The following is a 25,176-nucleotide window of genomic DNA, read 5'->3' as shown; positions in this document are numbered from 1 at the left end:
ATACTAAGTGAAACACATCAGTCAGAGAAAGACAAATACCATATGATTTCACTTACATGTGGAATTTAAGAAACAAAGAAAAAAAGAGACAAACTAAAAATCAGACTCTTAACTACAGAGAAGAAACTAATGGTTACCAGAGGGGAGGTGGATGGGGAGAAGGGTAAAGTAGGTGAAGGGAATGTTTTTGTCATGAGGAGCACTGAGTAATGTACAGAAATGTTGAATCACTACGCTGTATACCAGAAACAACTATTAACACTGTATGTTAAGTATACTGGAATTAAAAATTTTCTAAATCCAAAGCTGGTAAATGTTAAAATTAAAAAAAAAAAAAAAAAACAACACACAACTGATAAAATCTCAATTCTAAAACACACCTGGCTCCTGGGGTTTTGGAATATTCTATGGACCTTAGATTTTGAGATTTCACAGAACCAGTCAGATACAGAAGGGGATCTATTGCCCAAGAAAGGTTTTAGAGTCCATGGAAGATCCATTTAGGATTGTTTTGTTAAATGGAGGGTGAGTTCTCATTGCCAAACACATTCTATTTTTGACCATCTTTGTGATCCGTGGCAAAGTTTATTTTACTTATGTAGTATTAGTTAAAAACAAAAAATAAACTGACAATCATGGACTCTTATATCAACCTTTTCACTCCCCTTATAATGCCAAGAATACCAGGAAAAAATTGTAAAAGAACATTCTCTTTGCCTCCTATAAACTTAATAGATAGTTTCCTGGAATTGTCTATTCAAATAGAAAATTAATTTCCATGCACAGCTGGAAATACCACATTGGCAAGCAAAGAAAACATCAAACACCAGTATATTAAAGTGTAGGAACTATAAAGACTCAACAAAACAGAATCTGCTCAGTAAGATGGTCATATGAGAACATATTTTCACCTGTTTATTTAATGTATAAGTACATCTCTTAAAGTGAAGTAGCAATAATCAAGGAAGCTTTGGATTCAGAAAAACAATGAGAGGATTACATCATTCAAGCCATTTTTCTATCGTTGTATGAAAGGAGAAGAGGTTAGCACATTCCTTGCCAAGGATAAAAGACGTCCTCAGGCCTGCACAATACATGTATGGGTAAGATACTGCCACCTACTTTGTGGCATGGTTGCTTTTTTATTTTTCACTTTGGGATGATGTAAAAGTTCTAAAGATAGTGGTGACAGCTGTGCAATAATGTAAATGTCCTTCAGGCCAAGGAAGTACACATTCTAAGAGGGTTAAAGGGTAAATTTCATGTTATGTGTATTTTACTGTTATATAAAATATAATTTCAATAATATACAAAAAGCTCCTTAAAATCAATAAAAAATAGTCTAAAAGAAACATATGCAAAGGGTACAAACAAATTGAAAACAGGGGAAGAAAATCCAATAAATACATGGAAAAATGTTCAAAACCACAAATAAGAATGCAAGTAAAAATGACTACAAACTATCATATTCAATCTTTCAAATTAGTGAAGATTAAAAATATTGAGAATTTAAAAAAGAAAAAAGGCAGCTTTTCTAGACCCACCAAAAAGATCAGGCTCTGTTTATACATCATCCTTCATTTGCTTAAGCCTAATGGGTATTCGTCTTTGTACTGACCCATCAAGAAAAAGCAGGCTCATGGTGCCATCTGGGGACTCCTCCCCGATGCTGTACCTGCATCAGGCAATGACTTATATGGTCAATACTCAACTAATAACCAAACTAAACAAAACAATACACTTCATACACTTTGAAGAAGAAGAAGAAGAAGAAGAAGAAGAAGAAGAAGAAGAAGAAGAAAAGAGAAAAGAAAAGAAAAGAAAAGAAAAGAAAAGAAAAGAAAAGAAAAGAACAAAAGAAAGGCAGAAACCAGAACATCACCTTCAGTAACTGCCATACAGAAAGGCCAGTAAAAAGGAGTAACAAGGTGAGCATGAGAAAACCTCATATGGCATCCAGGCAGTTGGCCCCCTTGGTCCTGCTGCCTTGATTCTCAAGTTATCAGAATACAAATTAAGAATCTCCAGCACTGACATTTTGTATATAACAACAAGGAGAAATTTCAATAAAAATCAATGTGTTATGAAAGTAAGACAGAGAAAAACAGTCTGTGTGAACTTTATTCATCGTGGAACCTCTGAATGAGTGAAAGATTGACTTCAGGAGCATTTCTAGACCAAACACAACAGAGTCCCAAAGTGTAATATTGTGTTAAAAACCTGGAGCTACATCTCTATTATCTTTGACAAAGAACCCCAAAACACCATGTACTTCGGTAAATCTGCCGGGATATCCCACAAGCAAAGTGAGGGATCAATTTAATTAGCTACATATAGGAGGCAGTAAGTGGATGGGAAAATACATGGGACAAAGTAGGAGCTGAAGAAATACGTGTTGAACTGAACTTGAGACAAGTGGTAGAAGCTAATACACAGTACCTGTATGTACTGATGAAATTTATTATTGTTCCAACTTTCTACCATATTTAACCTATGGAAAATATAGAAAATATCTATAGAGCCAGCTGTAAAGGTTTATTCTTTTTCACTTGGCATCCCCAGTAACAACCAACCCGCAGCATGGTGCTCAGAGTCTAAGTGAAGATTCATTTCCCCAGAATCAACATCTTTGACTCAAATCCTATTGACAAAAATACAGAAAGTTTTAAGTATGGGGGTGAAATGTAAATGATGAGAAGGTGATCAAAACAAAGATTCTAACAGAAGACAGGCCAGATGATATAGATAAGTCACCTCAGTGAGACCTACTCAAATAAACCAGAAGTAGTCTCTTTTAGTATCCTATCAGAGAAATGTGAGGATTCAATCAGTAACTTCCAACTTCCTCATTTGCTACTCACACTAAAACTTCATTTCATATTAAATGAAATATATTTATATGTATATATAGAAACATATTTGTCTATAGAAAACTCAATTTCAATTTTCACAAATTAATACTTGATCTTATAATGCATGTGCACTCTGGTATCTTGTAATATGGTCTATTCTATTGAACCATTTAATTGCAAGTACAAAACTGATTCCATGGCCTGATAAGAGCCTGTGACATGCAGAAAACACAGGACTATATGATTTCTTTCTAGCTCATTAAAGGAAAGATCATGATTTTATGTAGACGCAATCTAAAAATATCCATAACTCCTAAATACTAGGTCCTCAATGACCTTTCCAAAGCTAATTACTGAATGAAATGATATACCCCCGGTAACATCTTTGCTTTCCCTTCTTCCTCACAATAAATACCCACAATACTTTCCATTCAACAGGCTTTAGAAGTGATTTTCCCAGGGTGTACAACTATTGCCCCACCTGACAGCAGAGGTGAACACAGGGGATTTTGCAATAAAAAGTTAAACATTTACCAAAGGAACTCCCTTAACCTGTAATAAAGTACATTTGAATCTCTGTAAGCCACCCAGTAATAACTAAACAAAAGTCAAAATGGTACTCACGCAGCAGCAGCAAACCACATAAACCTTGGTTTTAATTAAATGAAAGATATTTCATAGTAGTTGTATTCTCCCTTCAAAACTACACAATTTGTTCCCTGAAATAAAATTATTCTAAGTTTCTAGAATAGCATCTTTGTCACTTTTGTAGATTTTCTTAATTGGATGCCGTCTGTTGCAGACCCCCCTCTTCATCCCACCTCATCCTCACCATCTTTAGTAATGGCCCAAACTTGTGGGTGTGCAGGAGTCTCTGGTGAAAAATGAGCTGGCTTTGAGTCAAACAATACTTCCCAATCACAATCGGGGTTTTTTCAGTACATAGCTAGGGAAAGGTCTTGTTTACTTCTTCCCATTATAGCTTAAAAACCATCTAAAACATTGTTTCCTCAAAGGCATTACCATCGAGACATGGAATCCTAACAGCATCATCTGTGCTTGTCAAGTGATTTCAAATTGCTTTACTTTGTAAACCTTCTCTTGCTTCTAAGTCTACCGGGTAAAGAAGTAAATTCCACATGTATTTAATAGCATTTGGATATTTTATTCATGACAGTTTATAAAATAAAATGTAAAGCCTCAAAGTTTTAACTTTAAAAAGCACTTTGAATTATAAACATGAAAGAAATATTAGTGTCAAAAAATTAGGTCCATTGTAATCCTGTAATCAAAGCATTCTGTGCATTTTCCAAACTTGGCAAGCCACATTTTTATTTTTAATTTTTGAACTACTAATTCTGGAGGAAAAACAAACACCATTAACTTCCTCTTCAGTCACTAGCCGTCAGTGCCATGTGTTTTTATCGCTTCCTGCCACAAGGAAATACGTTTGAAACAAAGAATGATATTCAAAAGAGAGTTCTCTGGGTGTTTAAAGTCATTCTTTCAGGAATTGAGAAACACTGTAAACATATTTAAATAATGGTACAGAATGATAAAACTATTCAGAAAACCTTCACATTTCTTTTATTACGTGATAATGCTCAAAACAAGCCTGTCAAGATTATTTAAAAATAAACTGAGTTGGTCAAGTTAAATAAGTTCCCTTCCTAACACAGCTAATAAATGACAGAGCTTGAATCCAAATCCACTCAGTTTTATACCCAACCTCATAGTGGAAACTATATTCCATTGTTTTCCCTATGAACCTTTTGATCAAACTGTAGGTTTTTATATTAGCCTACTTGTCTAAACCATCACGGGTTTTTGTGGACGAGTCGTGGGGAGAGCCTTTGCTGAGGCTAAGGATGATAAGAACATGAAGATGAAGAAGTATTCAACACCTTCCTTATTAAGTCCTATGTACTAGATAGTACACTAAATACTGGGAATCCTCATCAAAGATGTAAACTATACCTCTTACTCTGAGGAGTTGGTAAGAAATTGAAAAAAAAGGGTGGTCTTTGTTTGGGTTGCTATGCCAAAATACCACAGCCTGGGTGGTTGAAACAACATAAATGTTTTTCTCACAGTTCTAAAAGCTGGGAAGTCGAAGATCAAGGTGCTGGCAGATTCAGCGTCTGGTGAGAGTCCTCTTCCTCATTTGTAGATAACCACCTTCCTGCTGCATGCTCACATGGCCCTTCTTGGTACATGCTCATGGAAGAAGATCTTTCTCTCTCCTTCTTATAAGAGCACTAATCCCATCGTGAGGGTCCTACTCTTATGACCTAATCTAAACCTGATTATCTCGGGGCGCCTGGGTGGCTGAGTCGGTTAAGCGTCCGACTTCAGCTCTGGTCATGATCTCACCGTTTGTGGGTTTGAACCCCACGTCAGGCTCTGTGGTGACAGCTCAGAGCCTGGAGCCTGTTTCGGATTCTGTGTCTCCGTCCCTCTTTGGCCCTCCCTCGTTCATGCTCTGTCTCTGTCTCAAAAATAAATGTTAAAAAAACTAAAAAATTAAATTAAATTAAAAAAAACCTGATTATCTCCCAAATGCCCCACTTCCAAAAACCAACACATTGAGAGCCAGGGCTTCAACATACAAATTTGGAGGTGCCATAAACATTGGGCCTATAACAGGAAACTGACAGGTAAAACAAGTGATCACAATTAGTTTGATATATGAAATATCACAAATATTATCACTTAATTATACTTGAAAAATATTTCTTGATAGTGAAAGGGAAGTAATTTTTTTACCATCAATGAAATCCATGAGATAAACAACAATCTGCATGTTTTACAAATGAGAAAACTGTGGCTCAGAAATGATAATTTGTCCAAGATCAAAAAGTGAGCAAGTGAGGGAGACTGGTTTTAAACACGAATCTACCTAGCTTCAAAGCCCAGCCTCTTTTTACTAGAGAGCTGTAACCAAGGGCAACAACAGCCTTCCTCACTGCCTCTTCTAGGGTGTATATAGCATGGCTCTTCCTACCAAGAAAGAGAGTAGCTCCAAGAGCCAAGTACAAACATACATAGCATGTAAAAACCCTCTGAATAAGAGATGACTAAGGCCTGAATGCTGATACAATAAAAGCAGGTCAGGAAACTAATTAAAAGCACAGATCCTAAACTAGCCTGTCCCACTTGCAAAAGAGAACACTCTACCTAGTAAAATGGGAGAGACACTGGTTTCATGGCAGACATAGTACGACTGTAATTCTCAAAAAATATTTCATAAGCTAACAAAAGAACAAAGACACCTACGTATTTGAAATATAAAACCAATATGAAAAAAAAAGTATTTTAATGTTGAAGCAAATTAACCTGGAACAGAGATACAGATTTGATTTACTTTTCTTCAGCTCTGAGAAAGTCATTGTGACTCAGTGAGTACTAAGGCTGTAGCAAAGTTTCTGTTTAACTTTTTTAACTTTTTTTTTTCCTTTGAGGGAGAGAGAGAGAGACAGCGTGAGCAGGGGGAGGGGCAGAGAGAGAGGGAGACACAGAATGTGAAGTGGACTCCAGACTCTGAGCTGTCAGCACAAAGCCTGACACAGGTCTCAAACTCACCAGCCGAGCTGTGAGATCATGACCTAAGCCAAAGTCGGATGCTTAACTGACTAAGCCACCCAGGCTCTCCAAGGCTGTAGCAAAATTTTAAAAGTATACATCTTTTCCAGCACTTTGCATAGTAGGTACTTAATAACATGCTGTGAATGAATGGATGCAGGCAAGAAAAAATGAATTAGGATTCAGATTAAATGGTTACATTCACAGTATATAATTAAATATCTCATTTTATGTAGGGGTTTTGAAATGATTTCTTCAATTTCCAGTTAAACGTCTACCCATATTTATTTTCAAGCCTAACTTGTATGATAGCCAAAAGATCTAGATATTTTTGTGTTCCAAAACAAAATAATTGCATGCTATTTTACTCACAATTTTGAAATTTACAGTTCATAAAAATACTATATTTAAAAGGAATTTGGGGAAAATGGATATTACTGAGAATAAAGAAATGTGTTTATATGCAGTGTGGTAACATAGGAGATTTTTAAAACTAGGTAATTTTGCTTATTAGTGGTACAAATTGGGAAGGATAAAGAAAAAAAGAAAAGCAATGATCTTTATTTCAATATACTATTTAGTAGCCATTTCAATGGTAATGTAGAGGTGTTACAGAATAATACCTCTACTCCATCTTACTTTCTGGTCATCATTTTTCTCTTATTTCATAATCTTATTGTTAATGTCTTTTATTTTGCAATACTGAAGATCTTTTTCTAAGCCAATTTATGTCCTTTTTTGAAAGAAAAGCCATATATGTGTATGTGTGTATCTATATACAAACACATATATTCATATACATTATATATAAATGCCCATAATCATTTATGCATATACATAATTATATACAATTATATATGTATATGTCTCTTTCCTGGGTACATTCTGTCTCTTTCACATGTATGAAATTGTATGTTATATAATATATGTCAAATATTATATATCAATAAATATATTTATATATTTATAATTTATATTTTTATGGATTATATATTATTTATTTTATATGCTTATATAAAATACAAATATTTATGTTATTTATTTGTATATACTTATATATACAAATACCTAATTTATATCCAGAAACTACATATAATTATATATAAATTAGAAATTATATATAATAAAACTATATACATAAATTATATATATATAATTTAGAAATGAGACAATCCTTATATTAACTCAACATTTATTTACAAGTTAGTCTTTATGTATTCCATATAAGCGCACATAAAAATATCTCATGCTCACACAAATATGAGAAAATCACTTCTCTCAAGATCTCACTTTAATTAACGTTTGGGTTTGGGGGCACTTGGTTTACACCTCAGTGACGTGTGTAAAAGGGTGGTCAGGAGACCTCAAGTATGACTAAGTGTCATAATGTCAGACAGTACTGGCTAATTTCCTCAACACTCAGTGGTAGCAAGAGTCCCAGGGTGGTCACAGCTGTGTCCCTGTGCTCAGAGCCTATCAGAGTACCAGCAGGTTTTACCACAAGGACTTGTAAATCCCTAAGGATTCTATCTAGGTAGGTTCAAGTGGGGCCTGAGAATTTGTGTATTGAGAAGCCCCATGTGATTCCTATCAGACAAGCCTGAAAAACACTGTTAGCATATATGGGAAGGAGCACATTGAAGGAGAAGGCCAGAAATGTGGTTCGCCCTATACCATGGACACTAGAAATGTCTCATAAGTACTGCCAGTTTTTATAGACCATGGCAAGCCATGGAGAGTTTTGATAAAGGAAATAATTAGATTTGTGCTTTAGCAGCAGTGCTTTACTAGGCAGCATTGTACAATTAGGCTGAATGCAGGAGAGACTAAAAATAGAAAGATTAGCTGGAAGCCTATGACAATAGTTGTGGCCAGAAGTAATGAATGCTAAAGGCTAGCAACAAAAACGGAAAATAGAGTCAATCAAAATCCAAGCCAACTTGATGTGCAGGGGAGCAGAATGAGAGTTTCAAAAGTGGCACCATTGTTTTAAGCACAAGTGGCTGAGGAGATATCTGTGATGTTCATAGAAAGAAAGAAGGTCAAAAGAATTTAGACTAGGTACAGTATAAGTAAATGAATTCATAAATGAATGGTTAAAAGAAAGATCATTTGTAAGGACAGGAAATAGGGTTTTAACCCCAGTTCTACCATCTTCTTGCTAGCACAGGCTAGACACATCTTTTAAGCTCTCTAATCCTAGTATATTTGTTTATAAATTATGCTAGTAAAAAATTTTGCAGGATTGCTGTAAGGGTTCAATGAAATGATCTGTAACACTTGATCCATAGTAGGTGACTAACAGGACAATTTCATTGTTTTTCTGCTTTTCTTTTCACCAACTTTTATGTTCAATGATTTAAAGCCATTCCAGACACACAGTAGGCACTCAACATACACTGGTTGAATGAATGAATTACTACTGCTATGACAATTCTATTGAAGACTGAAAAAAGATCATGGGATTTGGCCATTAAAGAGTAATTGGTGCACTTAGAGACTGCTTAAATGCCTAGGGGTTTTGAACATTTGTGTGAAGATAAAGTCCAAGTGTTCTGGTAGAGGACATTCAAAATCAAGTGGTATTGTAGAATTAAAGTTTCTTCGAGTTTCATTGTTTTGTTGTATTGTTTTGTTTTTTCTATTCTGCACGTTAAATAAAGTCTTCCAGCTAGAAAAGAAAAATCTGCTTTATTAACTTTAACAGTATTAAAAACACCTTATCCCTTAGAGTTTTTACAGTATATTGTCTCATTTGATATTCAGCTACTTGAGTCAAGGAATTCGGTTACCACTATCATCATTTCTATTTTAAAGATGAGAAAACTAAGATTCAGGAAAGTTGAGGTACTTTTACGGCATGAGTGTCAGAGCCAGGGGAATTTAACTGAGGTCTTCTGACCACAAGTTTGTTGAGCTTTCCACCACCCACACTCATCAAGCCCATTCATGTTATTCCATATGAGCTCTCTTCCATGCTTGCCCTCACACTAAGTTTTCCCTCCTACGATTTGGAAGTGAAGAGTGGGGAAGAGTCTTATGGACCTGAGGAAGTTTGGAAAATAATGCTCCTTCCTCAAAACGCAGCCAGCACCACAGAGCACCCATCCTCCTGCTAGTCCAGTGCCAGTCACGAATGCTAACACCACAGTACACCTGTTTCTTGTTAGCTACAACAGAAAAACCTGCTGTCCTTTGGGAAGTATCAGAACTGTCTTTTTGGAAAGCTTTTCTGTAAAGATGATACAAGCTTTAAATTCTGATCTTAACCAACTGGTTAAACAGAAAAATTTGTCTTTATATTGAGTTACTGTTACTTTGTACCACTACCCATGGTGTTGACTGCTTGAATTCACACCCTGACCCTAAGCAGATGCACAACCTTGGACATCTTATCTATCTCTGAAAGTGGTTTCTCATCTTTAAAATGGGGATTCTAGAAAATAGCCCTTACCCTATAGGGTTTTCACTTTAATAAATGAAATACCACATACAAAGTATTTGGCACATTTAGAATGTGAAATATAAGGAACACTCAATACGTGGTCTTTGCTATTCAGCAATGTGTGGTACCTTAGTCTTGCGGAGAAAGCAATTCAGGCCCAGAATGATCAAGATACTTTGCACAAAGTGACCAAACATCATTTTGAAACAGTAACTTTCCTTATGGAGAAAGAAATGCCCAAGATAATCAATGAATTTTTCATTGACTGAAACTGCCACATTCATTCCTCTGACTTTAAATTATTCATTTGTAAATTAATGTACATTTTCAGTTAATAAATCAGATGATTTATGATGGGGGGAGCAGCTAGACCCACAGGTGAGTTTCGAAAATCTTAAACATAAAAAAGTACATTTAGAAACACAGGAAAAGGGCTTTTTTAAACACATCAATATGTATTCTCACATATCCTTGTAACAATTAATATCTAAATGAAATTAATTTGCATGCTTTCAAAATAGGAGAACAAGTGTTTAATTTTCATAACTAATAAAACAACATTGCCTTTTTGTAGAAAGTAAATGTTATCTCCTAAAGGACAAGAATTTTATATTTATTTACTTTCTCCTGCTTTTTTATACTTCCCTGATGTTTCTTGTCATAGTGGCTCTGGACATTGGTTACACATTATAATCACTTTGGAGGTTTAAATGAATACCCGGGCATAGACCTATAAGGAGTCCAGTTAAATCAAAATTGTTGAGGTTGGTGGCTCCAGTTCAGGTTCTGTCTTTGTTTCCTTTAAGCGCTACAGATGACTTTAAGGCAGAGCCCAAACCAAGAATCACTGGCTTACCCAACGTCTTTCAAACAGAATGATGGATTTTTTTTTGCCTTGTTGACTGCTGTCTATAAATAAGTTGTTTTACTTCGAACCATAAAACTGCTTACTCTGAAAGGCAGTCTTGACCTTCAATGCAAGTTAGATTTCCCTTGATTCTAATCAAATGATTTTATGAGAGTCCCATTCCATTAATTTTCCTCATAAAGTTAGGTGGGATGAGTTATATAAGAAGACCACATTATACACAGCATTCAAATTACAGCACTAGGAAAAAAAAAATAGGTCAGGCAGGTTACAGATTAGTGCTCTGTGGTATTTTTTTAAGAGTTTAGGTATCATGCTAATTTTGTAATAGTTGAAGTTATAAATCAATGACAAAAATGTGATTCTGAAAAAACCAGCAAAAGAAATACAACATTATAGCATTAAAATATCTGACACAACCATACAGCTATTCTGAAATCCTTTTCATTCAATTCCTGAAACCCTTCGAATAAATAATGCTGGATCCAGATTGCGGAACAATGGGGGTTAAAAAGAACCAGACAAGCATAGGAAGCCTGATCTGCTTATACTGTCAGGTAACAAAAAAGAAGATAATCTATGTATTTCAACAGCAATAACTTTATTTTCCTGGGTTATTTAATAGTGCTGTCTCCTGTGTGCTATGTAGCAATAGGGAATGAAATGAAGTTGCAGGAACTCCAAAAGAAGCAGAAGGAGAAAGACATCCAACGGCCAAGACACATCACCATTTATGTATTATTTATCCTTTCGATAATTTAGTTTACCAATGGTTTAAAAGGATAAAAATACTGAACCACTCTGCAAATCCTCTTATACTGGCATAACCTCTCTACAGAGTAGCCTTCTTCCACTGGGGAAAACATGGGGTAAGGTGGAAAAAATGGGATCCAACAAAGACCCCAAGGATCTGAAACTAAATCAGGTTCACAAATACAGGCAAGAGAATTTAAGAAAGTGTTTAGGATTGCTTCCTTCGAGTAAGTGAAGTTAGGAAGTAGAACCTTAAGCATAGGTTGAAAATTTTAGAATGGAAAGATGGGTTCAGTTGCTTACTTAACTATTCAAGAACCTTTTTTTTTTTTTTTAATGAATCATGTGTTAAGTTAGCAGCAGCCTTAAAGAGGGATAAGACACTGTCCCTGAAAGTTTCAGTGTGACTTAGTCCTTGGCCCTCTCCTCTTTTTCTCTTTTTTCTTCATTTCCATCTTTTAATTGATAAGGTCATGCTTGCTAATTTTAAGCTACCCATGTTTTTAACTATTACCTTTATTCAGATGATTCTTAAATTTCTAGCTCTAGGACAAATTTCTCTTCATCAACTCTACGTCTCAAGCTATTCCTGACAACTAGCAGAACTATGGTCAAGAATACACACTACTGAATTAGAGTTCCTAGATCTGAGTCCTAGATCTGTTCCACTCAATTTACCATGAGACCTTGACAGAGCAAGATATTTAACCTCTCAAAACCTCAAGATCTGTATCTGTAACACAGGGATAAGAACAGTACCTATACCTCAAGAGTTATGAAGAGTTCCATGAAATGAAGACAATATAGTAATGAAGCCCCTAGCTTGTGGGAAAAATTCAGCAAAAGTTAACTATCTTTTCTATCAATATCACTTACTCCCACTAATTATCATTTTTGAACTTCATAATTACTTTTGTTGCTTCCTACTGTGCTTTTCTGTTTTCCAGTCTTCTTTTGAAACATTTAAAATAAAACTTTCCCCTCTATTTCTGTTTTTCTCACTGAAGCCTGCTCCTAATATTTACAGGTCCTAGATTAAAATTTCAGAGGTCCACCTACCCTGTTTCTAAATTTTTTTAACATATAAATCAACCTATTAGCTGTTAAATAAAATTTTTTCTACCCTACTGCCTTTGAAATGGATTAGAAGATCAGGTTTAAAGTTATATTTTTCAGATGCTTCTGGATTCTAGGACAGAAAATCTAAGTAAAAGGAAATTTAATGCCTAGATGTGAGCCCCCAGCCCTTGCCTCCAGCCATGACCACCCACCTCCCCTATTCCTACACACCAAATCTTTTGAAATCTTACCCATCTGTGAAGGACATTTCGTGTACTTCCTTCTCCAAATTTCCCTTGAGACAGATATGATCTCATCCTCCTCTAAGTATACAAATTATTTTGTTTCTTTTTATCTTAATGGAAGTTACAGCATTCTGACTTACATTTTTAACAGTACCTATGCCTTTGTTTTCCTAATTACAGGTCACTTCTACTTGACCAAAGATTCTTTGTGCTTAATACTAGCAGCATGTAAGAATTTCCTGATGAGCTTAAAAAAAAAAAAAAAGACCTCTAGGGTCCACCCAAAATCAAAATCAAGCATATGTAGTGGGGAACAGACAGGGATATTTTTCTAAAGCTCTATTGTTGATGTTGACATGCAGCAAAGGTTGATAAGAATTGTATAAGATTATAAATTCCTTGGAGGGCAAGGTCTATATTTTGTACTCAACACATTCTTTGAAATTGAATTTAAGCTGATATATGTTTTCCCTCCTGTAAAATACTTTCTGGCCCATAGGCTACACATAACCTCTATAGTTACTGAACTAATTTATGAGCACTGAGGCATGATGGTGACTTAAGCTCTAGAATTGGGTAAAAGGAGACATATAAAGAATTAATCTTACAGTCTGGATCAAACTGTCTCTTTTGCCTATATCTCTGTTTACTCTGTATGGTACATCTTATTGACAAAATAATCAAATAATTAAAAGTATGGTCAGGGTGTTATTCCTAACACCTCGGACAGTGTTTGGCATACAGTGGGCATGATATAAAAGTCTGGTGAATGGGTGAGTGAATGAGCAAATTCATGAACAGAAATTACGAAATGGAAGGATTTGAGACATTATTTCAGTCAGGTGTGTAGGGTAGGTTGAATAATGACCCCTCAAAAGATACTCACATTTTCATCCCTGGAACCTGTGAATTTTATCTCATATGTTAAAAAAAAAAAAAAAAAAAAAGGACTTTGCAATTGTGATTAATGATTTTGAGATGGAAAGATTATCCTGGATTACCCAGGTGGGCCCTAAATGCAATCATATATATCCTTATTAAAGGGAGATTAGACATACACAGAGAAGGCAATGTGAACAGAAAGGCAGAGATTGGAGTGATAATTGCACAAACTAAGGCACCAGAAGTTAGAAGAGGCAAAGAACAGATTCAGAGGGAGGCACACAAGAATGCCAGCATGGCAGATGGTGTAAAAACACACCAAAAGGTGAAGTAAGGCAACACAATCATTTATTGGAGGTGGGACAGAGTAGGAAGCCGGTATATAATAAAAAAGAGGGATGGCATAATTCCATTTGCTCAAAAGTGAACAAGCTTTTGAGCAAGTGACAGACATAACTAGAAATTGTGATAGAATGTGGAAATGATGGTTTTGTCACCAGTGTGAAAAGACCTACAGACGTGGGTATTTAGAGTGACATTCACAAAAGGATAGTTACAGGTCACAGTTAAGACAAAAGCACAAATTTGTGTATACTAACTCTAAATGAACACTAAATGCTTTAGTATCTCTTTTACAATTATATCTTTTATATATTGATATAACAAATTCATTACATATCTTCCAAATAAAGAAACTGGGACAAAGGGAGATCTAGTGAACAGCAGATAGATGACAGGTAACACTTGTTTCCAGAGCTTATGTTTTAAGTCCGTGGGCTTTTACTGATAACCTCGAATATGCATTTGTATAATTTCTCAGTAACAGATAAGGTAACAAAGTATTCAAAGCAAAAGATATAGATTCCCTTAGACCTGATGAGTATGGACACTTTTTTTATGGGGTGGAGGTAGGATAACAAAGAACAGAAGGAAAGCAGAAGCAAAAAGACTAAACCTCTTTACCTCGTATATTGGTTAAGAACATACAACGACAGCAGGATGTAAACATATCCATAATGATCCTACAGTTATAACAAGCAAAATAAACAATCCAACCTTAACATGTCCCAATTCCCCAAGGACCTCAGGTTTGCCGTGTAGTTTAAGAATTAGTCACTCATTTAGACTGGGGCAAATCCCTATGGATTCAGGGAGTTTGCGATCAACTAATGGGTTATGGCGTTATTGTCAGTGGATGTTACCCCACAGGAGGTTGGACCATTGCATCACTCAGGGTAAAGACATACTTCTTTTGTGTGTGACAAACAAGAGCCTACCCAAAGAGGTTCCCCAGAGAGCTGTGAGTGAAAGATATGCAGTACTTGCCTATTTCACATCTGTTCTTTCCATGAGCTTTAGAGCAATGAACTTCCTGGGCAGATATGAAAGGAACCCCATATGACTACATATATGCCAGTGGAAGAGATCACTCCATCTATCCAATATCATGCTGCAACAGTGGCAAATAATAAAGCCAAAACACATCTTTAGTGGGGACACACAGAAAATTTAGGAACCTAATTTAATTTTTATGAAGACTTCAACTATCATATTAAAGTGCTTATGAGTTCATCAATTTAAATGAGAAAAAATGAAAACACAGAGATCAACATGTCATAAATTTTAAACCAGCTGTTTTCCTTTGTACATATTTCATGGAAGTTCCTCAGAAAAATGTTACTACTGTTAATAATACAGTCTGCAAAGAATGCATCCATTTTTTTAAATTTTTTCATTCTTATTTATTTTTGAAAGAAAGAGAGACAGACAGAACATGAGCAGGGGAGGGGCACAGAGAAAAGGAGACAGAGAATCTGAAGCTGGCTAAAGGCTCCAAGCTGTCAGCACAGAGCAGGATGTGGGGCTCAAATCCATGAACCGTGAAATCGTGACCTGAGCCAAAGTTGGATGCTTAACTGACTGAGCCACCCAGGCACCCCAAAAATGTATTAATTTTTAAAAGTTTGGGGTGCCTGGGTGGCTCAGTCAGTTAAGCGTCTGACTCTTGGTTTCAGCTCAGGTCATGATCTCACAGTTTTGTTCCTTCGAGCTACACATTGGGCTCTGCACTGGCAGCGTAGAGCCTGCTTGGGATTCTCTCTCTCTCTCTCTCTCTCTCTCTCTCTCTCTCTCTCTCTCTCTCTCCCCCTCCCTCCCTCCCTCCCTCCCTCCCTACCTCCCTCCCTCTTGGGATTCTCTCTCTCTCTCTCTCTCCCTCTCTCTCTGCCCCTTCCCAACTTGCACTGTCCCTCTCTCAAAATAAATAAAGAAAACTTTAAAGGTTTAAATGGTGTTGGACCAATGATTTCAACTTAAAACAATTTGCTGCCTAACCACAATTGAAAATACTTTTACTCCTTCCTCTGTTCTTACCTACAGTGTGTATTTTTTTAATGGGGTGGGAGGTAGCTTATAAGTATTGAAACAGGGAGAGTTCAAGTTACTAAAAGGCAAAAGGCTGGTAGGTCGGCTTTCTACTACTGTGCTAGCTACAGCAGCTCCAAACTTGGACTTAACATTTAGGGAACTCAGTATGTGGCCACAGTTCTTGCAAAGGATAACCACCCTCTTGCACTGTTTATTGTTTAAGGAATAGACAAGACACCTAGAGGGACACAAAAAATTTCAATGGGTAGCACCTAAATAGAAGCAAAAGAACAGCTCAAAACCGTCAGGAAGACGTTAAAAGAACAGAAAGTTAACAAAAGAATAAATAAGAAGAAACAAAGGGAGGGGACATGATTTACCACAGAGATCAAGCACCTTGGTTTTGCTGAGATATTTTCAACTGTTTCCCCTCACTCCAAAGATAGTTTATCAGCCTCCTCACAAAATATCCTTTGTTCTTCACTTATTTGGCTCCTTTTATGTGCTAGGCAACATATTAGCTAATCAAAGAACTATGAGTCAAATAACCAATTGTTTTACATTTAAAAAAAAATCTTAGAAAGATGTCTCTTGCTTTCAAAGAGCTTAGTTTATTACTAAGCTATGACTAAGAAAACCCCCCAGCTATAGGAGATAAGTTCCTTTTCCAATGAGGTAACAGGTATCAGAGAAGCCCAGGATCACCAAGGAAGGCTTCACAGAAGAATGAAACAGAGGCATACCTTGAATAATAAATAAAGAAATTTCCCAAGGACTGGAGGTGTGTTGGTATGAAGGGGAGGGCACTCCCAACAGTGAGAAAGTCACACCCAAAGGTCTACAAGCAGAAAAGCAAGAACCAGGGAAGGCACATAGCTTCATGTGGTGACCAGAACAGGCTCGTGGTGCATGGAGGAGGAAAAGAAAGACTAACAAGAAAAGGCTGTGGGGTCCTTGTGTCCCTCAGGTAGAGGCTATAGACAGTCTATGACATTTTTCAAACAGGGCGGTGACTTAATCAGTTTGGCTGAAGGAGAGTCATCTCATAGTAGAAAAAAGACTTGCTACCAAGAAGTTCAAAGCCAAATCTACTTCTCTAGCAACTTTACAGAACTTGAGTATATATACCAAGGACATTTGCTTTATCTAATCTCCCTTCTTTTCTTTCATTTCCTCGTCATGTATTTTATTTTTTAAAACACATTATATAAATCCCAAATCCTTCTTGGGAGTTAGGCAGGAGAAAAGAATATGAAAGAAAGACAACTAAGAAAGGTAAGAAGGCAGATGGGGAGGTGGATTATCAGTTCTCCCAACAGAAGGGAAAATGAACTCTACTTTGACATATTTTATTGAAATTCAGAGATCCAATAGCACACATTATCCAACACAAGTTATCATATGTATTATTTTTCTTCTTTCTATAATTGGCTTCCTGACTTTTTCTAATTTTCAGCTCCTTTCACTGAAATACTAATACCTTTAAAATCTGTTTTCCAATAGATTGCTTCACTTTAAACATAAAGCCAAAATAAGATATATTAAATTCTCTATTAAAAATGAAGCACCATATTATAGGCACAAAGATACAGATACGTTCAAAAATAACATAAAAACCACCTAAAAACAATTTTCATAGCTTTGTGCTTTTATTTTCTTAAAGTAGTTTTCAAAATATCCCTAATTATAATATTTCTTTTAATACAACATATAAGCAGAGAAGACAGGTTTTCAGGAAGAATTACTTCATAATCACTGGGTTAATAATTTACTACGAAAGACAATATTCGCTGAATGACAGTAACATTCCCCATAAGTCCCCATCCATGAACACACTGGGCAGATATTTGGGGATCCCAGTGACAAACCAAACAAGTAACTACAATGACTTTCTATATGTTTTCCAACCAGATAGAGATTCCAAAAGAGGAGTTCAAGATACAGTTCTGTCTTTGCCCATTTGTACAGCAGTCTTAGCTCTGCAAAAAGCACTCAGAATCTCAAAACCAGAAAAACATAGGTGAGGTAATCAAGTAACCTTTTCAGTAACAACAGAAACAGGTGTCACCACCAGCTTTTGTTAAACTCGCTTACATTCTCAAAAAATCCAAAGGTGCTCAGTGTTTCTTTCTGAAGAACAATCTCCTCTGAGGTGAAGGTTACAAGATGAATGCCTGCATATGTGCCCCTATGATTATCTACCCTCTCTTAGGACTCACAGAATTCCAAAGTGGGAAAAATTATTAGGCCAAATTCCAACTTCAAAGGAAATTCTCCAGTTAGGCCAGTTGCCAGTGGAACTATGAAACCAATATAAAGTCTTCTTAGAAGTTAAGAGCCTGGAAGGAAAGGTTAATTATGCAGTGCTAACTACGGAGCAACCCATCCATCATAAGAGCAAAGAGTCTTACACAATCAAATGTCAGAAAGTTAGCATGAAAAAAGACTCAAAACAATTTCACAGACTATCTCAGAATTCTTCTATTCCCAGTAAATCGATTTAAGAGTTTAAGGAAATACTCACCGATAGTATGTCATGAGTCTCTCCTTTGGGGTATTTAAGTAACTCTGAAGCAACTTAAAATCAACACATGAGACATGTGTGGATAAAAGGTATTGATCATAATTTGCAAGGATGAACATGACAAAATCAAAGCCATAATAATGGCTCACCTATTAGAAACTTAGAATTTGTAAAAAACTATATAGCAAAGGCAGAAAGAAAACAAGAAAATAAGGGGGATGGGAGACAATTAAAATGTAATTACAGTATGTAAGAAAAAACAAACATATATTTTGCTCATAACAAAGAATTTTTTAATTTCTTCAGAACTTATTCTTAGCTCACTAACATTTTATTTGACACAATTCTTTGCTTTCTAATCCTATAACAAATTAGAAGTAATAAATTATAAATGGAGAAGACTGTTATACATTAACATTCTCAAAAGATAACAGATAAAAATTAAATATATATAAAACCATAGAAACTAAAACATTTGAGTATTTTTTAGTGGAGTTTAGATGGTTCTACATACCTCTGTATTTCCTGACACTTATTACAATATTGCAAAACAATCACACTCACGCACATGCACACACACATGTACACACCCACAACTTTGATATTATTAACAGCAAACCCTAAAGAATATAGAAAAAAAAATCTGCAAAGGTCCACATACAGTTATAAACAAAAGGCTGCCCATTTGTTTTGCCAAGGTACTAAAATTTGCCACTGGATCTTCAATAAAATGAAGCCTAGCATTGTTTTATAATTGCATTCACTGTAAAACAAGTGTTTATCAACCACTGTCTATTTGACCTAGATTTTCAACATAATATGTGAAATCCTGAAGGTGTTTAAAAATGTTATGCAGGACACCTGGTGGCTCAGTCAGTTAAGCGTCTGACCTAGGCTCAGGTCATGATCTCGCAGTTTGTGAGTTCGAGCCACACATCAGGCTCTGTGCTGACAGCTCAGAGCCTGGAGCCTGCTTTGGATTCTGGGTCTCCCTCTCTTTCTCTGTCTCTCCTCTGCTCAAGCTCTGTCTCCATCTCTCAAAAAATAAGTAAATGTTAAAAAAAATTTTAATGTGATGCCAATATGCAATAGACAGCAAACATAAGAATTGTGAATATTAAATTACTTCTTCCTCAGTAGATGTAACTATAATTTCAGATAAGCTGACATGACTTTTATTTATTTATTTATTTATTTATTTATTTATTTATTTATTTTTGGCAGACAGCCTTCAGCTGCCACTGATATGACTTTTGTATACTAATTAAGGACACATACTATTCTATATTATACATATTATTCTCACTTTCTGGGAAGCTTCCACTAACCAGAACTTGAATTTACTAATAGCTACACTGCTTCACTATTTCACATGATTCCTAATGAAAGGCTTACTGAAGAATCTCTTAGAAAATGATTTGCCCTGATTTCAATATGTTTCTACCTCTTTGAAAGAACCTTATTTAACTCTTTAATAATTGGTATAATCAAGAGTACATTATGAAATACTCCTACCTCTTATAAGCACTACCATATTTTTACTCCCAGGTATAAATGTTCACAATAAATGTGGGAGAGACTGACTAGCTATTCACCGAACTTGTTTCCTCCTCTTCCTGGACCACTGCTAGTCTGCTTTTCTCAGCCTCCTTTGCAGTGAGGTATGGTCATGTAACTAAATTATATCCAAAGAAATGTGGGTATGCCTATGGAAACGTCCCACATAAACCCACCTCTTCCATTTTCCTTCCATCAGCTTGACGGAGAGACGTATACTAACCTTGGAATCCACAAGGAGAAGAAAGACAAGTCACAAGACAGCAACCATCTGGGGCCTCCATAGCCACTACAAAAGAAGAGCCTACCACTCAGGAAAGTCTTTTTAGTCTTTATGTGAGGAAGAAACAGCCTTCTTTTCTGTTTGAACTACATTATGAGGAGTTTTTTGGTAGTGTTATAGTAATGAACACAATAAATATATAAACTGAATTACCTATCAAAAGTAATTGTGAAAAGTAAAGTTGAGAAGAAATACATGTGCAAAATAAATTTAAACTGAATATTTTGGTAAAAGATTTGTGCCTCACGTTTCAAGCACTGTCCCTCAGGAACTGAAGAATAAATAAAATCTTCTATCTGGTTTGTTTCAAACTTGAATATCAGATTGAGAAGTTTAGACTTAGCAATAGCAAAAGAATGAGTCACATAACTGTGAAGTTAAAGTAATAAAAGAAAATCCAAAATAATATTTAACAAATTTAACGTTCATTATCTCCTATCAATACTGTACTCTAATCAAATTCTGCTACAAAACTTGAAGGACTGATTTGATTATCTTAGAATATTTATCTTGATCACAACTTTGAAATAAATAATTAGCTGGGGGCCTGAAAATATTTTAGTTACACAGAGTTTATTGTAATGAGATTTCACCTGTATTTCATTAAAAAGCTTATCAGACTTATCAGGGGAAGCCTTAACCTACTTGATTTGTCCTATGACTCTATTTCATTTACCATTCATTTTTTATGGTAACATATTGTGAACAAACTGAAGAAAAAAATACCCACTTGGACATTTTGATATTTGTTTGTAGCTTTGTCCTGGTTTTAGTTTCCTACTTAATGACTAAATGGCACCACAGTGGGTGATACACTAGAGTAAAAGTGGTGAATCATTAAAGAGTTCGTAAATTTTAAAAACAGGGGCAGGCCTTCTGGGCCCCATATGCTTCTAGAAAACCCAATGTTGTGCTGTATTAATTGAACCGTGAAACTTTTATTAGTCCTCTTTAAAAATGCTTGCAGTGAAGCTTTTATTAATGCTTGCCCTCAAATTGTTTATACTACTTAGCATTTCCATAACAATTTAGATTTCAAAGAACTTTTTGATCATTAGTTAAATCCACCACATTTCTATAAGAGAATTCGGCTCTTTAGCAAAACAGAGGCAGGCAGGGAAAACTCAGCTAATTTTTGCCTAAGATATGCCAATCAGAAAAAGAATAGAATATAAGATTTTTCCACAAAACCTTTAACTTCTGTTTAGACAAGCCTGGCCCTCTCACTCCATATGCATTATAAGTGTCTTCACAATGGTGAAGAAAAGAGAAATTACCTATCTTTATGCAATGGACTTTGAAAACTAAGGTTATAGGATGCTGCAATACAGCTAGAGTATCTCTACTATCCAGATTCACCTAGATGCCCATCAGGCCACAGCATTGCCCAATATCAAGAGGCATCATGTATGTTGTGTTCTTTGTTTCAAAACTTCTTTGAGTACATTTTCATCAAAACTGCATTATACAAATTAGATCCATCAAAAGTAAAAGGTAGAATCATTCTAGGGTTGATTCAGCCTATCTTATTTACTCTTAAAAATGTCCAGGCTCACATCATGTCTTCTGTATTCTTGAGATCATCCTGAAAATATGATCTGGTTTAAAATAGGTAGAAATATGAGGGGTGGAGGGGAAATGCACTCTCTCTATAAGAATATCTTTGCTTCACCTCCACATAAAAACAGGATGGCCTAGATAGCAGAGAATGCATAGAAGTCTTCAGAATTTCTCCACAAATGATTACCTCCTTTAATTTTCAATAGCACTAGCTTTTCATTTGGCAGAAAGCAAAATAACTGAGTTATATATTAGCTCACAAGAGAAATACCTCTATTGAGATAGGATTTAATGATGTATTTTTTGTTTTTCTAGAGTCTCAAAATGAGAATTACTAGTTCTTGTTAGACAGATTAAAAAACTTTCCTGGGGGGCGTCTGGGTGGCCCAATAGGTCAAGTGTCCGACTCTTGGTTTCGGCTCAGGTCATGAACTCTCAGTTTGTGAGTTCAAGCCCCATGTTGAGCTCTGTGCTTACAGTGCAGAACCTACTTGGAATTCTTTCTCCCCTCTCTCTCTGCCCTTCCCCTGCTCACTCTCCCTCTCAAATTAAATAAATAAACTTAAAAAAAAAATTTCTGCATTTTGCCAAGTCACAGTGAAGAGCACTATGAAATCTGTTATCTGGTACCCTCCCCGCAAGCTGACTACATAATTCTCTTTAGGGGAGGAGTCTGAGAATCCGTATTTATAACAAGAGCCCCATGTGACTTTTATTACCTGACATGGTTGGGAAACTCTAGATTGGATGAGACCTAAAGTCCTTCCTTCTGAGACTTGGCAATCCTGATAAAAAATAAATTACTATAAATGGCATCCATACTGCTATACAGAAGAAATTAATTTCTGATCCTACATTTATTAAAATGCTTTAACACACTGAAGGGACCCAAACTACTCATTCTTCTGTCTCTCCACTAAAGGGTGCTGTCTATAAGGGTAGAAACCATAATTTAGTATTCTTTGCGTCCCTACTGAAGAACACACCACTTGGCACAAAATGGATGCTTAATGAAATGTGAATGATTGACTATCCCAAGTGCAGCAGCTAGCTGCCAATCTTATCCAGTCTGCCCTCCTTGCAGGCTCCTCAGTGCCCAAAAGCAATACACACTGCTCTAACTTAGAACATTATTGAGGCACCAGGATTAAAATAAAAACTAGCGAATTCTATATTCAAAAATCAGCACTTATTGTTTGACTGAATACATGATCAAGACAGTAATATTTAGTACTTGATATCAACTATAATTGAACATGGATGGTGAAGTTTTATGGGGAAAACAAGAATGCATACTATCCCAGAACCAATTTTCAAGACAAACATAAATACTTTGTCCAAAACACTGACTATTAAAGAATTTCTAGAATAACCGGAGTGAGGCTATTTTTCTGGTGCACAATAACTCCTTAGAGCCCTTTGCAGAACAAAAGCAAAACAAATGGATGGTGATTGCCTCAGGCCAATTTAAGTCTCTTTTTAGATAGCGCTTTTTTTTTTTTTTTAATGAGATGTAAGAAAAACACTTTTTCTAAGTCAAAAGATTAGGTTATTTCTCACCAGCAGAATATATATGGCACCAAAAGATACAGGCTAATGATAGCAGGAGAATTTTTTCATGTCTGTGGCCAGAACATTTTCCTTTATATACGCAAAGTGCATTTCAGGTCTCTGATCATAGTTTGCATTTGTAACAAATAGAAAAGACTCCAACCCACCTGGCCCACTTGCTATGACTTTCCTCAGTTCAGATTTCATTCATAAAAATTTCCCAAACAGAACTGACCGAGGCCTTTCGATAGTGCTGCTCTCAACAGAGCAGAGCATTTATAAGAAAAGTACACAAGGAAATTTTAATGAGCTTCACTCAATAGTTGTCTTATTTATCACCCACTTTTTCCTTTCTCCTAACTGAACAATTACCATGGCTGGCAAGAACTTCCTCATTCAAACAGCAGTCTCAAAGGATATTTTCATATTATAAAACCAATATTCTTGGCGGGGGGGAAGGGTATGCTGATTTCAATTGTCAAACATTACCAGTTATAAGCTGTATCAGGTATATATGGAATTAATCAAAGTATTTGGTATTATTTTACTTTATGTTTTTTGAAAGAGAGTCCAATGTATTTGCCCATTTTATGTATTACAGTACCTTTACACATAGAAGCTCTGAATTAAAAAAAAATGTTACAAGTTGTTATCATCTTGAGCAGAAAAAAGTTGACCTACACATACTATTCCCTCCTTCTCCATATGCACCTTGAAGCAAGGATTCATATCCACTTTCTATGAAACAAACACCTATGCTGGGTGTACAGTAAGACTTCTATTTAACCTCAAATCCCCTTTAATCATGTTTCTTCTCCCTCAGGAGGAGTTAGGTACAAGCACTCTATGTTTTACTTCTCTCTTTTACCACACAAAGTTCAGTAAATGTTACTTCTGGCCATCAGCTCCTTACATATAAATACCATTTCTATAGCTTTCTTGCCCAATATACTTTACCTCTTAAGCAGTTATCTCAAAAGCAACAAAAATCTCACCCTGTTCCACATAAGGTGAGAAAACAAAGACTATTATCACCCTTACACCAACCTTCCAAAAAAAACATTACTTTTAGAACAAAATTAGATGTAATATGGACCTACCTGAGAAATTCTCTAAGGTACCCATAGCTCACATTAAGTATAAAATTTCCCACCTGTTTATCTTCCTGCTATGTGGTCTACTTTCCTGTAGGCTTGGAAAAATTTTAAATATTTCTTATTATATTGTATTGATTCTCTTCTTTAACTAAGGTTGTCAAAATATTTCTGTATTCACTGCAAGCTAGTTACCTTTAAATAGCCTTTGATGGCCTAAACTGGGAATTTAACCACTTAAAATAGTGTTGTTAATGGGATTATGTGTTTCTCATTAAAAATAAGTGGGTCCAGGTCTAAATGTGTTAGAAAGATGCTAAATAAAAACCACACAGACACTGAAATTGCACTATTTAAAAGTGAGTGAGTTTCATACATTGAATTTAATTATAATTTGGATCCAAATTTGTCCTATACAGTTTATCCTTCATTAGCCATGATGGCATCTGCATTTTGTGCCCATTTCAAGATTACATATCCTGGTAAAGTTGCTGTTTCAAATGTTTCATGTGGATACAGTTGTAGTCACTGCCATAAATTCTATTTTCTCATCA

General features: G+C 35.7%; 1 protein-coding gene and 1 non-coding gene across 4 annotated transcripts in view; one reads left to right on the top strand and one right to left on the bottom strand.

Annotated features, from left to right (window-relative positions):
• The window catches only part of HDAC9 (histone deacetylase 9), a 955,850-nt gene that overhangs the window by 826,203 nt on the left and 104,471 nt on the right, over window positions 1–25,176 (bottom strand). The window lies entirely within an intron of this gene.
• LOC122236829 lies at window positions 1,022–1,150 on the top strand. Its single transcript, XR_006215076.1, has one exon. It is a non-coding gene; the product is annotated as a U6atac minor spliceosomal RNA (small nuclear RNA).

Source organism: Panthera tigris, chromosome A2, assembly GCF_018350195.1.
Source record: "Panthera tigris isolate Pti1 chromosome A2, P.tigris_Pti1_mat1.1, whole genome shotgun sequence".
NCBI classification, from domain to species: Eukaryota; Metazoa; Chordata; class Mammalia; order Carnivora; family Felidae; genus Panthera; species Panthera tigris.
Note: the sequence above shows the minus strand (reverse complement) of the source record. Positions and strands in the feature narration are given on the sequence as shown.